Source organism: Hipposideros armiger, unplaced genomic scaffold (genome assembly GCF_001890085.2).
Source record: "Hipposideros armiger isolate ML-2016 unplaced genomic scaffold, ASM189008v1 scaffold_1082, whole genome shotgun sequence".
Classification (NCBI taxonomy): domain Eukaryota; kingdom Metazoa; phylum Chordata; class Mammalia; order Chiroptera; family Hipposideridae; genus Hipposideros; species Hipposideros armiger.
Genome location: NW_017732432.1, coordinates 1 through 14437, shown reverse-complemented (window position 1 = coordinate 14437; position 14437 = coordinate 1). Strand labels below are relative to the sequence as shown.

Sequence of the window (14437 nt, the reverse complement as noted above, 5' to 3'; positions counted from 1 at the left end):
TCAATTGCGGACCAAAGGCCAAGGGGCGGGAAAGTTGGGCTATTCGCCGTGGGCCCTGAGACTTAAAAGAACCTGCGTGGGGAGAGATTCGCTGCTCCCGCTCACCAGGATCCACCCACCAAGCCTGGCTGGCTCCTAATCTACCGCATCCAGCAAACCCGGCCCCGCTGCCACGCCTGACCGCTCCCCAGCGCGGTTCCAACCCGACACTGGATCCAGCCAACGGATCCCGAGCAAGCAAAAGCGGCGGCGGCTGCTAAGCGACACCATTCCCCACCCAGTCAAGGCCAAAACAAGGCCCCGGATGCAAGGGGAGCCTACATTTCACGACAGTGGGTGATGCTTTACGTTTAGACTCTCCAGAGCAGTCCCTGGACTCCGTGTTAAAAGCGAGGAGAAAGGATGGGATTAGGACTTCAAGTCCCAGAGGGCAGTGCTTTTTGGAGGCTTGTGCATCCTGGGAACTGAAGTCTCTGAGAAGTGGAGGTGGGCCTTTCCCGGCGTGCAGTGCGGGAGGCTGCGACTGTACCGGGGCGGCGGGGGAAAGACCTGGAGGCGGGAGGCGCAGTGGCTGAGGCGCTTCTGCGCTGGTGACCTGAACGAGGTAGACCATGACTGTGCCTTTGGTGGCGTCGCTCGCTGGCCTGCTTTTCCTGAGGTTTCCCTAATCCATCCCTCGGTGGAACCACTCCCAGGTGAAATCGGAGTGTCGATCAGCGGCGGGGGAGGAGCTGACGGGAGCGGTCTTGGTTTAGAGCAGCTCCTACCATTGGGGAGGAAGGGCCCGGTCGGAGTCTGAGGAGGTGGGACGACCCGCCTTCTCCTTAGGCGTTTGCAAGGGACACTCAGGGTGGTGCCCTCTGTAAGAAGGAAAAAAAAGTTTTAGCCTTTTTTGGTATCAGAACCTGGCTCTGTGTAGTGGAGTCGGGGTTGTGCAATCCAGGTCATGATTTGGGGGCGAGTGAAGGATTGAGAAGAGGACACCGCCTCCTACGACCTCGCCCGCCTTACCTGTATCACCTTTACCTTCGCGGACCGAAGGTTGAGGAGTTAGTCTAGAATGAAGGCTCTAGAGAGGGGAGAGGTTAGAACTTGTGCAGGCCACTGCTAGAGGTGGAGCGAGGAGGAGCCTCAGTACTAAGCCATTCCTGTTGCTGTCACTTACTTGGTTGCCGAGGGTCCCCTTCCGTGAAAGCGCCTTCTCAGGTGTTTGAAACTCTTATTTGTGCAAGTTTTGCTCATCCGGCTGCTCTTAGCCCTTCTGGAGTGTAATACACCACTAGGTAATTTTCTTAAGAAGCTGTAGACTTGAAATCTAAATGGCATTTTCAACTGCTTGGACCAGTGCCTCATGTTTTTTTTGTTTTAAGCACTTTTTTTTTCTTACTATAATTGATAGTCAATTTTCCTTTTGAAATTAAATAATAGATTTCTTTCCAAACAACGTGATTGGGTAATAAGCTTAGAAGAAATAACTTAGTAGAAAATAAAAACATACTGATTTTTGAGATACATTTAAAGACAGTCATCAGATATGTAAGGATGATCATTTTTGTCTAATCCTTTAGTGAAAGATGATATGTCAAATACTATTCATTATGTTTTTTTTTAAACATTATATCTGCAGAACTTATTTATCTTATAACTGGAAGTTTGTAACTTCTGACCAATCTGCATTTTGTTTCTATGAGTCCTGTTGTTTTTTGGATTCCTCATATAAGTGAGAGCATACAATGTTTAATATTTTTCTTTGTCTGACTTAGTTCAGTTTGCATGATACCCTGTGAGGTCCATTCATGCAAATGGCAAGATTTCCTTTTTTTAAATGGCTGATTAATATTTCATTGTGTTTATATAACACATTTTGTTTATCCATTCATCTCCAATGGACGTTTAGGTTGTTACCATGGCTTGGCTGTTGTAAATAATCTGCAGTGAATATGGGGGTGCAGATATCTCTTCTAGATAGTGATTTCGTTTCCTTCAGATATATACCCAGAAGTGGAATTGTAGGATAATGTGGCACTTCCATGCTATTTTCAAGGCACTTTCATACTGTTTTCCATCGTGGCTGCACCAGTTTACATTACCACCAACAGTGCACAAGAGTTTTCTTTTCTCCACCTCCTTGCCAACATTTGTTATCTCTTGTCTTGTTGATAACAGCCATTCTAACAAGAGTGAGGTGATATTTCATTGTGGTTTTGATTTGCATTCCCCTGATGACTAGTGATGAGCACTTTTTCATTAACCTTTGGCAGTTTGTGTCTTCTTTGAAAGAAGTCCCTCTGCCTATTTTTTAATTGGATTATTTGGGCTTTGTGTTTTTTCTTCTGTTGAGTTGTATGAGATTTTTATATAGTTTGTTTATTAGCCCCTTTTCAGATATATATTTGTAAATATTTTCTCCTATTCCATACGTTTTTTTCATTGTGTTGCTGGTTTCCGTTGCTGTGCAGAAGCTTTTTAGTTTAACATAGTCCAAAAAAATCATTGCCCAAACCAGTGTCAAATGGCTTCTAGAAGTTTTATGACTTCAGGACTTATGTTCAAGTCTTTTGATTTTTGTGAGTGGGGTAAGATAGCAGTCTAGTTTCATTCTTCTACATGTGGCTGTCCAGTGTTCACAACATCACTTTAATTAAAGAGACTGTCCTTTTTTCATTGTACATTCTTGGTCCCTTTGTTTATTTCTGGGCTCTCTGTTCTGTTTCATTGGTCTATGTGTGTGTTTTTATACCATACTGTCACGTGGAGTGACATTTTTCCTAGGTTCTTGTCTTCTTAAAGGAAAGAATTCAGTCGAGAGACAGTTTGTGCAGCATAGGACAGCAAGCAGCATATCAGTAAAAGCGAGTACACTCTGAAACATAGAGCGAGCTGACCCAAGAGAGGGAAGCAGCCTGCTTTATATCTTGTGCGGGTTTTTATCTTTATGGGTAGAATTGTCTCCCCCGCTCCTCCAGTATCTTTCTGTCGGCATGCCCTGTCCTCCCTTCCTGTTCCCAATGTTGTTTCCTAGGGCACAAGCGTGAACCCGTTATTTTCCTGTGATTTATTAGAAGCTCATTAAAAAAGGGCAAACTATAAGTGTATGGTTCGGAGAAGCAGGATGAACATTCTGATGTACACGGTTGTTTTCCCTCCCTCTCTGGCATTTTTTTCTTTTTCTTCTTAGGACATATCGTTTTGATAAGTAGGAGCAGCTGGGGCAAGGGGCCTGGTAACCAGGGCTAGTTCCCTTCTCTGCTCATTTCTGCCTTTCCACCTACCCTGTCAATACCATGCTGCTCTGATTACTATAGCTTTGTCATTATCTCATTCAATCTTCATAACCAGTGAACTAGGTCCTTGTACTGTCATCATTTTATGACTAAGTGAAGAAACTGAGGCTTGAAGAGGTTAAGTACTCTGCTCAAACTTAAATAGTGTGATTGAACAGGGATCTTTATGGCTGGAGGACATATGTAACTGCTATACTGCCTCCTCACGCATGCTGAGAAACAATACTGTAAAGTGCTTGTATGTCCATCTTGCTATTTATATTAAATACTATATTCTAATTATGTAACTCTGTTTACTCAAGAAGTTGAATTAAATATTCTTCATGTTTAGTATTTTTCATTAATAATTTAGCAGGGGAAGATAGGAATGCAATCTAATGTTCCTTGAGCACATGCTATGTCATATACTATGCTTAAACCTGTATATTTATTTTCATAGTAGAATCTGTTATTTCTACTACAGCACCTTATTTTTCTTAATTTATTGTAACTATTGTTTTCAATTTATTCATTTACTAATTTTGTTCTGTCTGTAGTGGTCTTTTCTGCCCTCTACTTCCCTCACCCTCTTGTTCCTATTTACATTCCCAACAACTCAAGGTACCTGGTCTAGTGAGTGGTGTAAGATTTGCGTTTAGTTTCATTCTTCTGTATGTGGCTGTCCAGTTTTTCCAACATCATTTATTAAAGAGACTGTCCTTTCTCATTTTTCAAAAGTGAAAACAGGTTCAGAGAAGCTAAGTAATTTCCTAGTAATTAATGAAGCTAAGATTGCAAACCAGATCTCAATTACAGCCCTAACTAAATGCAAAATCTTGCTTAAATGTCATTCTTTTACGCATTCTAAAAATATTTTTGAGCTTGTACACACTGCTAAACATGGTGGATACAGCAGAAATCAGTCAGCTGTGATCTAGGTCCTAATGCATTATAGTATGTTTGTACCTAACTGAATTAAACAATTTAACTGAAATTCTAATTCAGTCATTCTGTATAATTTTGAAGAAAATCACTAAAATTCACCATTATTTTTCATCAGATTTTCTGCATCTGTAAATTTTCACCAAGAGAAGAGATTTATGTGACAATTTTGTAAATGGCCTTATTACAGGAACACTTGCCTGGACCTGCCTTCTTTCTTTTCTGTGGCTTTATGAGCAGTTTTATCTGACCAAAATCACTTCACAAGAAAGACTTGCTTTTTATAATTGCTACTTCTGTTCTCTGTATCAACCAACCTACCGTATGTTCCTTAGATGTTACGTCCATTGCCTTTTTGCTGCCTTATCAAGAAAATGAGCTTACTTTTCTAGAGTCTTAAAAAAAAAAAAGCAAGGCCATGTGAAATTTAGTATCCACTGTGTATAGTGAATGTTTTGTTTGGCCTTGTTCTCCTGAAGAGGAATCATTGTACAACAAGCAGTCACTTGTCTTCTCTCAACTTCAGGAGACTGGAAAGATTAGTAGAAATCAGTGTGAATGCAGATTTTGCAGGAAAACGTTTTATGACTTATAAAATAGTAATAAAATATAGTAGATTATTCTTATTCAGGAAGATAAAATCATGAGATTATTAAACTGAGAGGACTTTCCTTTTCAGGCTAAATATTCCTAGATTCATATAAAATTTTCCTACAGGTTTATTTTTTCCACAGTTGTGCTATTATATCATTAAAAAAAGTGAGCACTCAGTACAGTTTTGTTGAAGGAATTATATTGTTTTGTATGTCTACATACATGAAGGTCTTCATCTGCACTTGGATTTTTTGCACATGTATACTGACATCCCATTTTTGAAAGCAAACATAAATTAGTCACCCATCTACTCAGACCGTATTAGGTGGTTTAAAAACAACAGGAATTTATTTCTCAGAGTTCTGGAAGTTGGTAATCCAAGACCAGAGGATCAGCAGATGCAGTATCTGGTGAGGACCCACTTCCTGGTTCCCTGTGTCCTCACATGGCAGAAGGAGCAAGGGGTTACTTTTATAAGGGCACTAATCCCACTCATGAGGGCCCCACCTTCATGATGTAATCATCTCTCAAAGGCTCCACCTCCATATTCCATCACACTGGGTGTTAGGATTTAACCTGAATTTTGAGGGGACACAAACACCCAGTATTTAGAAATCCCACAATTAAAATTTAACAGTGATGTGTTACTTTGTTACAATAATGGCTTCTAGTGAACCATGCCTCCATGCCCTTATTTAACACTCTCCCTTTCCCCCCCACCCTCTCTCCTTACAGGTAGCTCTTTTGGACAGAACCTAAGATGACTCCCAAAACTGAGCTTATGACATGCATGAGAACTAGCTCTCCCTTTCTCTCATAATATGGTCCCTTTTATTATCTTGAGCCTTTTATAACTTTTCTCACATTGATTCTAGGTTTACTTGCTTGGTTGACAGTAAAAAATATATACAGTAAGCAGAGACTAGAAAAGAGCTTGTGCGTTAGGACTTGCCCTCCTGTTCTCCTGAGATCACCATTTAAAGAAGTTTAGGCTAACCTAAAGGATATGACCACAAGTAGCAGAGACCAGCTTGCTAAGATATCCTTTAGATATCCAGCTTTAGATATCCAGCTTTAATCAAGCAGGTTAACTGTAAGCACATGAGTGACCCCAGGCACAACCAGCAGAAGAAATATAAACATGTATATATCAAATAAAGCCACTTCTATCAGACAGTGGAGGTACAGTACTATGGGTCTGGTGAGGCCAAACTCTGTGGAGCAGGCAGGCTGGCAGGCTCGAAACTCCCTGGGAGGATCTGATGGTGCAGATTTTAGGTAGAGTTTTTCTCTCAGGGTGATTTCAGTTTTGCTCTTAAGGTGATTCAACTGATTAGATGAGGTCCATTTGCATTATGGAGTATAACCTCCTTTACTTAAAGTCATCTAATTGTAGACGTTAACTGCCTCTACAAAATACATTCATAGCAACTCCTAGGTTAGAGTTTGAATACTAGTGTTATTACTGTAGCCTAGCCAAGTTGACACATAAAACTTACCATAATAGAAGTCATCATGAATAATAAACACTTTACAGTGCCACCCACTCAATCAAAATTAGCACCCCATTAGTCAACCTACTTGGTACTTATTAAACCCCTCATCCATATCAAGTTCATAAAGGGCCGAGATAATAGAATTTGAAAAGATTAACCATGGGAGCTTAATAATGAGAAGAAGGGAGAGAGCTGGTTCTAGTGCATGCTCATGAGCCCAGTTGTGGAGTCATCTGACATTCTGCCCAAAAAAGACACCTGTGGGAGTAGAGCTGGGTGGTCGGGTGGTAGTTGCAAATGGACCACAGTAAAGAAAAGCTGGATATCACCCATTTGCAAGGAGGGAGTAGAGCTCCTCCTTCTAATGAAGGAAGATGAAATAGAGATAAAGGGAACTTCAGGTGACAGTCCCCAGTGATGTGGGATTTTGTCCCCAAAGAACCCTTAAACATCTATGAGCGTCTCATTGATATAGTGCTTAAGTAAGCTCTTGGTTTTTTTTTTTTTTTCCTCTCTCCATTCTGCTCTAGCCCTGCAGTTATTCAAAAACGATGTTTAACAATAATGTGAAGTACAGTCTCTAGGTAAAGAAAGAGAAGAATAAACCACATCCCAATTCCATGGCAACAGCCTTCTCATTTACCATGAGCACAAGCCTAGGGCAGAGGACAATACCCAAAGTTAAATCAAATGTAGAGTTTTGATGTTAGAATGAGTATTTCAATTACTGAATGAAACTGTTTTGCAACTTAAAGTGACTGCAAAACTTTTTATTACCTAACTGTATTTAGAAATCATGGTATCTGTCCAAGTTTCTTAAAGTAACATTTTTATAACCTTGTGTTCTTTAAGCCTTTAAATTCAACCTAAATATTATTATGTTTATAAAGTAACATGTCACTTTTCTAAAAAAAAAAAATAATTACAAAGTGACTCCAATTGAAAGGACTAAATGCCCTTAATCAGCTACATTTGAAACTTGGTTTAATTGCCTTAATTTAAAACTGCATTTATTGGGTTGTTGGAAAAGTCATGACGTATTTTTTTCTATGTTTTTCATTGCAAAAATGCGTCATAATTTTTCCGAGAACCCAATAGAATTCTAATCGTTTTTATTCAAGAACTTCAGATGCCTGACTTAACAAGAAAAACTTTCTCAATATTTAAACAACTTTTATAAAGCCAGTAAATTAAACTTAACACTATAGCAACTCCCAAGTTGTTAAAAAAAATCTCAATACTATTTGTAAACTTGGCTAAATTCTTTTACTTTTTAACTAAAAGTCTTAAATCCAGAAAGTGTATGGTCAGTAATTTAATATTACGAGTATGTGTTTTATACACATAATATATTTTAAATGATAGTTTTAAAGTCTAGGTGTATGGCAAACTTTCTAGGTGTATGGCAAACTTAGAGTCTAGGTGTATGGCAAACTTTCTTAAACATAAGTACCCTGAAAATCAAATTTACGTCATTCCCAAATATAATTTCAGAATATGAAAGTCACAGGTTTTACTTTACTTCTTTTTCCTCTATTAATTTTAAACTTTGCTATGGTGAAAACATTTAACCCAATGGCAGTTACCTGGTCAGGGACCTGAGATGATGATGAGAGGAGGTTCCTGGCTTATTTATACACAAGATCTGCTTTTTAACTACCTAGCGGTAGATTTCCTGAGTTGTTTTGTTTTTCTGAATTATCATTACACACACACACACATATGCAGGATTTAAGAGGAAAATAGTTCTTTACTCAGTCTAGTTAAACACATCAGGTGTTTTGTCAATTGGAGTACCTCTTCTATTAGTTTCTTGGGAAGGGAGCCACATATTGGAAATGATTACTTCTCAGAAATTTGAAGCACTATTTTTTTGTTTTCTGTTTGTTTCCCCTAGCTTCCAGTGTTGATGAAAATAAAGAATTGTTTGGATTTTTTATCTTTGGTGTGGTACCTGCTTTATTTCTTTCTGGAAGCTTTTAGAATCCTCTCCTTGTTTACAGTGTTGTAAAATTTTACAAGATTTGTGCCCAGTTGGTAGAAAAGAGCCGGAGAGTCTCAAAATATATAAACAGACATTTACTTAGCCATCATTTTCAGCTTTTCACCATGCTACCTTTGTTCTCGCTTGTGTGCCCTGTATCAAACACTGTTTCACTCACTCCAGAGAGAAAGCGCTGGTCTTCTGCCTGGCGGTAGGAGGGAAGATTATGGCTGTATCCAGTGAGAGAGTGGTCTAAACTTTAATAAATCCACCTGCTCCCATCCCTGTATCCTAAGATCCTTGGTATCAGTTTTTGAGATTGATGCTGACAGAGGTCAGAAAACTTTACAGCTTTTCCCTCTTCAGCTTAAGATTCACTTTTATGAACTCTGTTGAGTCATTTACTAGTCCTATTGCCTTTCCAGCTTCTAAAATTTGCTATCATTTCCTTTCCAGTTGTCTTCATCCTTGTGAAATTTATAGCCTTCCCTTTAAAAAAAAAAATTTAATACCATTAGTGGTATTTCATTGTATTTGGGAAGGAGCTGAGGCAAATAAAAATACTTGTTCAGATTCTCCAATATTTAAACAAACACCATCAACATTTTTTTTGTGTGTGATAAGTGTGGATAAGTAGTCTATACCATTTAGAGATGGTAAATCACTTATGGATTCAAGAGAAGCCTTTACATAATTTTTCTTTTAATTGAAAACTACATTTCTTCAAAAGATGCAGCTAATTTCCTTTCCTAATTTATTGGATTGGATTTTGCATTTCTTTAAAAAGCATATATTCTTTCCTATCTAATTCTAAAGATATTTTAATACTTTCCCATAGGCTCTTGTATATCTCTATATAAATTATTGACATAAGAAACATCTAAACCTATAGAGAATTTCTATAACCATTTATTTGGGCATTCAAGACAAATATCTTTAAAAAGCTTTTGGTCAAACTAATCAAGGCTGCAGGCTACACGTTTAGCCCCCTGATTTAGGAAATAGTTGATCTTTAGATTCATAAAATAAAAAACATAAGCTTCTTCTAGGTTTCCAAAAATTCATGATCAGTGTTTTTTCAAGCATTTGTTTTCTCACAAAGATTCATTTAGCTACTCCCGGAGCACATCCTACAGTTTTTTAGAGTTACCTTGTATAAATGTTTCCCAGGTGACCTGACCTGTGACAATTGATGAGGAGTTCAGTATCTATTGGGTTGTCGGAAAAGTCATGACGTATTTTTTCTATGTGTTTCATTGAAAAAATGCATCATGACTTTTCCGACAACCCAATAGTTAGCTAGAGAGATAGATCCAAAGATTAAATGGTGTGATAAAGGACTGTAGAGGTTTGAAAACACATATGACGGAGCAGTGCTTCTTAGAGGTGGATGATATTTGAGCTGAGCTTCGAAGAATTAATTCTCTCGGAGAATTAGCAGTCAATCTTTATTTTACTTATTATCCTGTTAAATTTGTAGTTATTTTTTTAAATGTTGTTTATTTCATTTTATCGTCATGATTTTTCCCCCCAGATTTTGTGTACAAGTGCTTGTGGAAAAGATGGCTGATATTAACCTCAAGGAAGTAACTTTAATAGTAGGTGTGGTTACTGCCTGCTATTGGAACAGCCTGTTTTGTGGTTTTGTTTTTGATGATGTTTCAGCAATCCTGGATAATAAAGACCTGCATCCATCTACACCTTTAAAAGCTCTCTTTCAAAATGACTTCTGGGGAACCCCTATGTCTGAGGTAAGTAATTGCTTATGTATTACTTACATGAATGTCAGATTTTAAAATAACCTGGTGGTTTATCACTCTTTATCAATATTGTCATCATGGTAATTAATGGATTTTTTCCCCCAAAATTTTATGAGACGTGTTTGTAATAAATTAGATAGGAAGTTGAAGATGTGATTATCTTCTTTAAAGCAGTACTTGTTTCTTTCCTTGGTTGTATACCTTGACTTAATCTTTTTAATAATAATATGTGTGTATGAAAAGCAAATATGATAGGAGAACAGTAGGTGTAATATAAGTTTATTTTTGCTAACTGACTTTACTTCTTTGTCTCTCTCTTGTGAGTGAGGCAAAAGAGATGACTACTTGTAATATATTTAACCATCTAAAAATACGTGTAACTTTAATAGAAATGAGACTTTAAGGGTAAAAATAGTAAGTAAACATACTGCCAATTTTTCTGCAGAAAAAAATGTGATTTATTTAAAATTTTAAATTTGTGTCATATTTTACCTAATAGTTATTTTGATTTTTATATTGAGAACCCAAACATTTAGTTCATTTTTATTGGAGTATTTTTCCTTTGCCAGGGACTTTATTTTGAAGGTCAGTGTTAAACTGGGATTAAATCCTTGTCAGTTTGGGATTATATATTGGGTTGTCGGAAAAGTCATGATGTATTTTTTCTGTTTTTCGTTGCAAAAGTGCGTCTTGACTTTTCTGACAACCCAGTAGATTGGATTCTAATTTAGTTGTATTGCATAATAGCTGTGTGAAACAGGTAGGAATATAGCTTTAAGATGGCATGTCACTTTCCTAATCTATGAAAGAATAATACCTTGAGGATAAATGAATGAATTTATCTACATGTGCCACATAGTTGTTGAAACATCACGTATAACATTCTTTTATAGTTATAGTTTGTTAGTTGTCACTCATGGGCCATTTCTGCATTCTCCAAATCTGGAAGCTTCTCAAGCATGGTAATGGAATCTTTCACTCCCCTAGTCACGAGCACATAAAAAGTATTTTTTCTTATGAAATAAGCAGACTTTATTTTCCTCTAACCTTCTGTTCTCATCCAGTTCTAGCCTCTAAAAAATAAATCTTTTGTTAACAAGGGAAAATGTGCTCCTCTTAAAACATACGTTATTTTCTAGACAATTGATTTCTCCTTGACTCCTGCCTTTTATCCCCAGAGCCTTAGAAATGTGTCCATTCCCTTATTTTATGGGAGTGTCTTTTGTGATTTTAATCATGGCATTGAGATTTTGACCTGAAAGGTTAGCTGTCCAGATTAAATGGCTCATGAAAGTTACCATGCTATCGTTTTGTGATTTTCTCAGCTTCACAGGTGAAAATTTAATTTGTTCAGAGCACAATTAAGCAGGCACACTAGGAAATAATAAACTCAGATGGAATGGATGAACAAATTGGAATAACAGTTTATAGTGAGGAGTATTTCTTCCTTGTATTTTCTGATGGGCCTGTTCTCCCCTGTAGGGAAATGTGCCACTCGGGAAAAATTGTTCCGTCATATTTAGGTGTCATAAGTTCTCTCGACAAGCCTGGAATTAGCACATTCAATGACCTAATGGTTGATGTCATCGAGTAATATAACCCAAAACTTTGTAAGGATTTTTTGTAATGTAGATCTTAAAGAAGGTTTAATGTCTATTTTTCACCTGTGTGTATTATTCTTAAATCTGGTTTGATTTTGTCTTACAGTAAAAATAATTCTGGTTAAATGTAACTTCTAGTTTATTAAGAAATTCAGTACTTTACAAAATATTTTATTTATTGTCTGTAGAGACTACCATAGCACAGGTATATTTTCTCTTAGTCTAGGAAAGTTTTTGGTCTTGTATTACTTTCTGTAGTATTTGGGGATTTTTGGTTTAATATATTCAGGTTTATACATTATGGAGGTGTTTTCATAAAACAACTAGACAGTACCTTTTTGAGTTATTATTATATAAACTGTACTGGTAAGCATTCCATTCTTATATTTCCTTTAGAAGATCTAGCCAGGAGTTATATAAATGCTTGTATTGGTATTAGATTGGGAAGCAGGCTTTAGATAGAACCCCTGTACTTAAACTTAATCAATGTCACTATTGTCCTATTTTTTTTTTTAACCTGTGCATTGAAGAAGAATTAATAGTCACATGTTCATACTGTACTGTTACTTCTCCGATCACTATGTATCTAAGAGGAAGTTGCCTTGTTTTTGGACTAAGGAAATAGGAAACACAGATTATAAAACTATCTTTCATGTCTGTGTTATTCTTGAGGCATTTTGTTATTTTGTTGTTGTTTCTCAGCCAAATGTAGATACTTTCAATAGTAAATACATTAGTTTATATGCCCTGAAGGACTGAGATACTTAAGTAATCAATGATTGTTTTTTCCTTTAGGAGAGAAGCCACAAATCTTACCGTCCATTAACAGTGTTGACATTTCGCCTAAATTATCTGCTTAGTGAACTGAAACCAATGTCATATCATCTCCTAAATATGATTTTTCATGCTGTGGTCACTGTGATATTTCTTAAAGTCTGCAAACTTTTTCTGGACAACAGGAGTAGTGTGATTGCTTCTTTACTCTTTGCAGTGCACCCAATACACACAGAAGCAGTAAGTAAAACTGTAAATTAATGTTTATTTCATTATTTTTTTAAAGCCTACACAGTGATTATAATGATATATATTTTTAAGAAAAATATTTAACTGTAACTTTAATCCAAGTATTTGAAAACCCTAACTTTTTTTAAAATTAAATTTACTGGGATGACAATGATTAGTAAAATTACATAGGTTTCAAGCGTACAATTATACATCATCTATCACATTGTGTATATTACTATAATAAGCCTTAACTCCCTGGTGTACAAGAGTCTAACTTCCTACTACATAAAATTTTATAATTTCAAATTATATGAAACATATGAATTATATTAAAATATAAATATAAAATATAAATACAATATATAAAAATATTAAAATTTTATAATTTCAAATTATATGAAATAAATTATATGAAACAATTTATGTTTCAAAGTTTTTGAAACAAATAGTTATTCAAGAACATAAGGTATGATCGTTCAACTTCAGTAATATAACATATAAATGAATACAGTTCTGTTCTTTGTTAATTGTTTTATGAATAATTTAAAAAATATTTGTCAATTTGACATTGTTTGTGTTTCAAAGGACAGAAAATAGTCAAGGCAAATTTAAGTAAGGGATGAAAATATGTCAAAATATATACAAACATGAACAGCCACCCTAACAAATGACATTCAGTGGTTTCATACTGTCTGCTGCCATTGTTTCAAAACTGTGAGCTGTCTCTGCTGTCGCCCATGTGTCCGTCAGCCCGTACCTACCAAGGCATACTCAAACCGTAACTTTATTGTTCTTGTTAACTTTGAAACTCCAAAATTACCTCTCAGCAGAGCAAAGAACACTGTGTTCAATGGCTTTGTTTTGGTCGAAAACAAAAGATTATGTTTAAATTTTGTGTGTGTGTGTGTTGGAGGGGGTTGCATGTCCCTCCTATCTTGAACCTTTTGATGTCTGGCTGAACAGATATTTGTCCATGCGTTTACAAAAATGATAGATTGTTTTAAATTTTGCAGTGAGTTCAAAATACTTTAAAGGGAGGCTTGGTGTCTTATGTTTAAATTTTTAGAATTTAAAAAGGACTTACTAACATTTATTGTTTTTTAAAACTTTAGTTTGCAGATTTATTAGGAAATATAACCCTGAATTTATGATACCTTTGTATACTAAGAACTTGTATTTTAAGAATATGTAAGAAGTACTTAGCTTTTTTTAAAATTTACTTAAGAACTATTCTAAATATTGTATTATAATTATGTAAGATGTTACCATTGGGGGAACTGGGTAAAAGTTACACGGGACCTCTCTCTGCTATTTTTGCAACTTCCTGTGCCACTGTAATTTCAAAATAGTACTACTGATAAAAGAACTTTAAAGAGTCACTGATAAATTTATTTTTATAGAAGATACACAAATTCACCACATGAGGGCACCCAAAGAATGTCTAAGAAAGAATTGTACCCGTGAACAGTTAATGGCAATTTAGTTTCTAATTAAAGTGCTGTTGTTATTATAGTATATAGTTAAATTTTCAAGATACTCTTCATTAATATGACTTCTTCCTTTTCCTTTCTAGGTAACAGGTGTTGTGGGAAGAGCAGAACTTTTGTCATCTATATTTTTTCTAGCTGCATTTTTGTCATATACCAAATCAAAAGGACCAGATAATTCTATAGGTAAATGTCTAGCACTTTTGTCATATACCAAATCAAACGGACTGAGTAATTCCATGGGAGGGTGTGTGTGTGTGTGTGTGTGTGTGTGTGTGTGTGTGTGTGTGTGTGAGTGTGAGAGG

The 14437-nt window shown here is 36.2% G+C and overlaps 1 protein-coding gene across 1 annotated transcript in view; it reads right to left on the bottom strand.

Annotated features, from left to right (window-relative positions):
- Positions 1-285, bottom strand: part of CEP290 (centrosomal protein 290) — a 100947-nt gene extending 100662 nt beyond the window's left edge. Inside the window, exon 1 of the mRNA XM_019632126.1 lies at positions 120-285. The gene's annotated coding sequence lies outside the window, so the exon portion shown is untranslated. The remainder of the gene's footprint in view (positions 1-119) is intronic.
- Between the last annotated feature and the right edge of the window lie 14152 nt (positions 286-14437).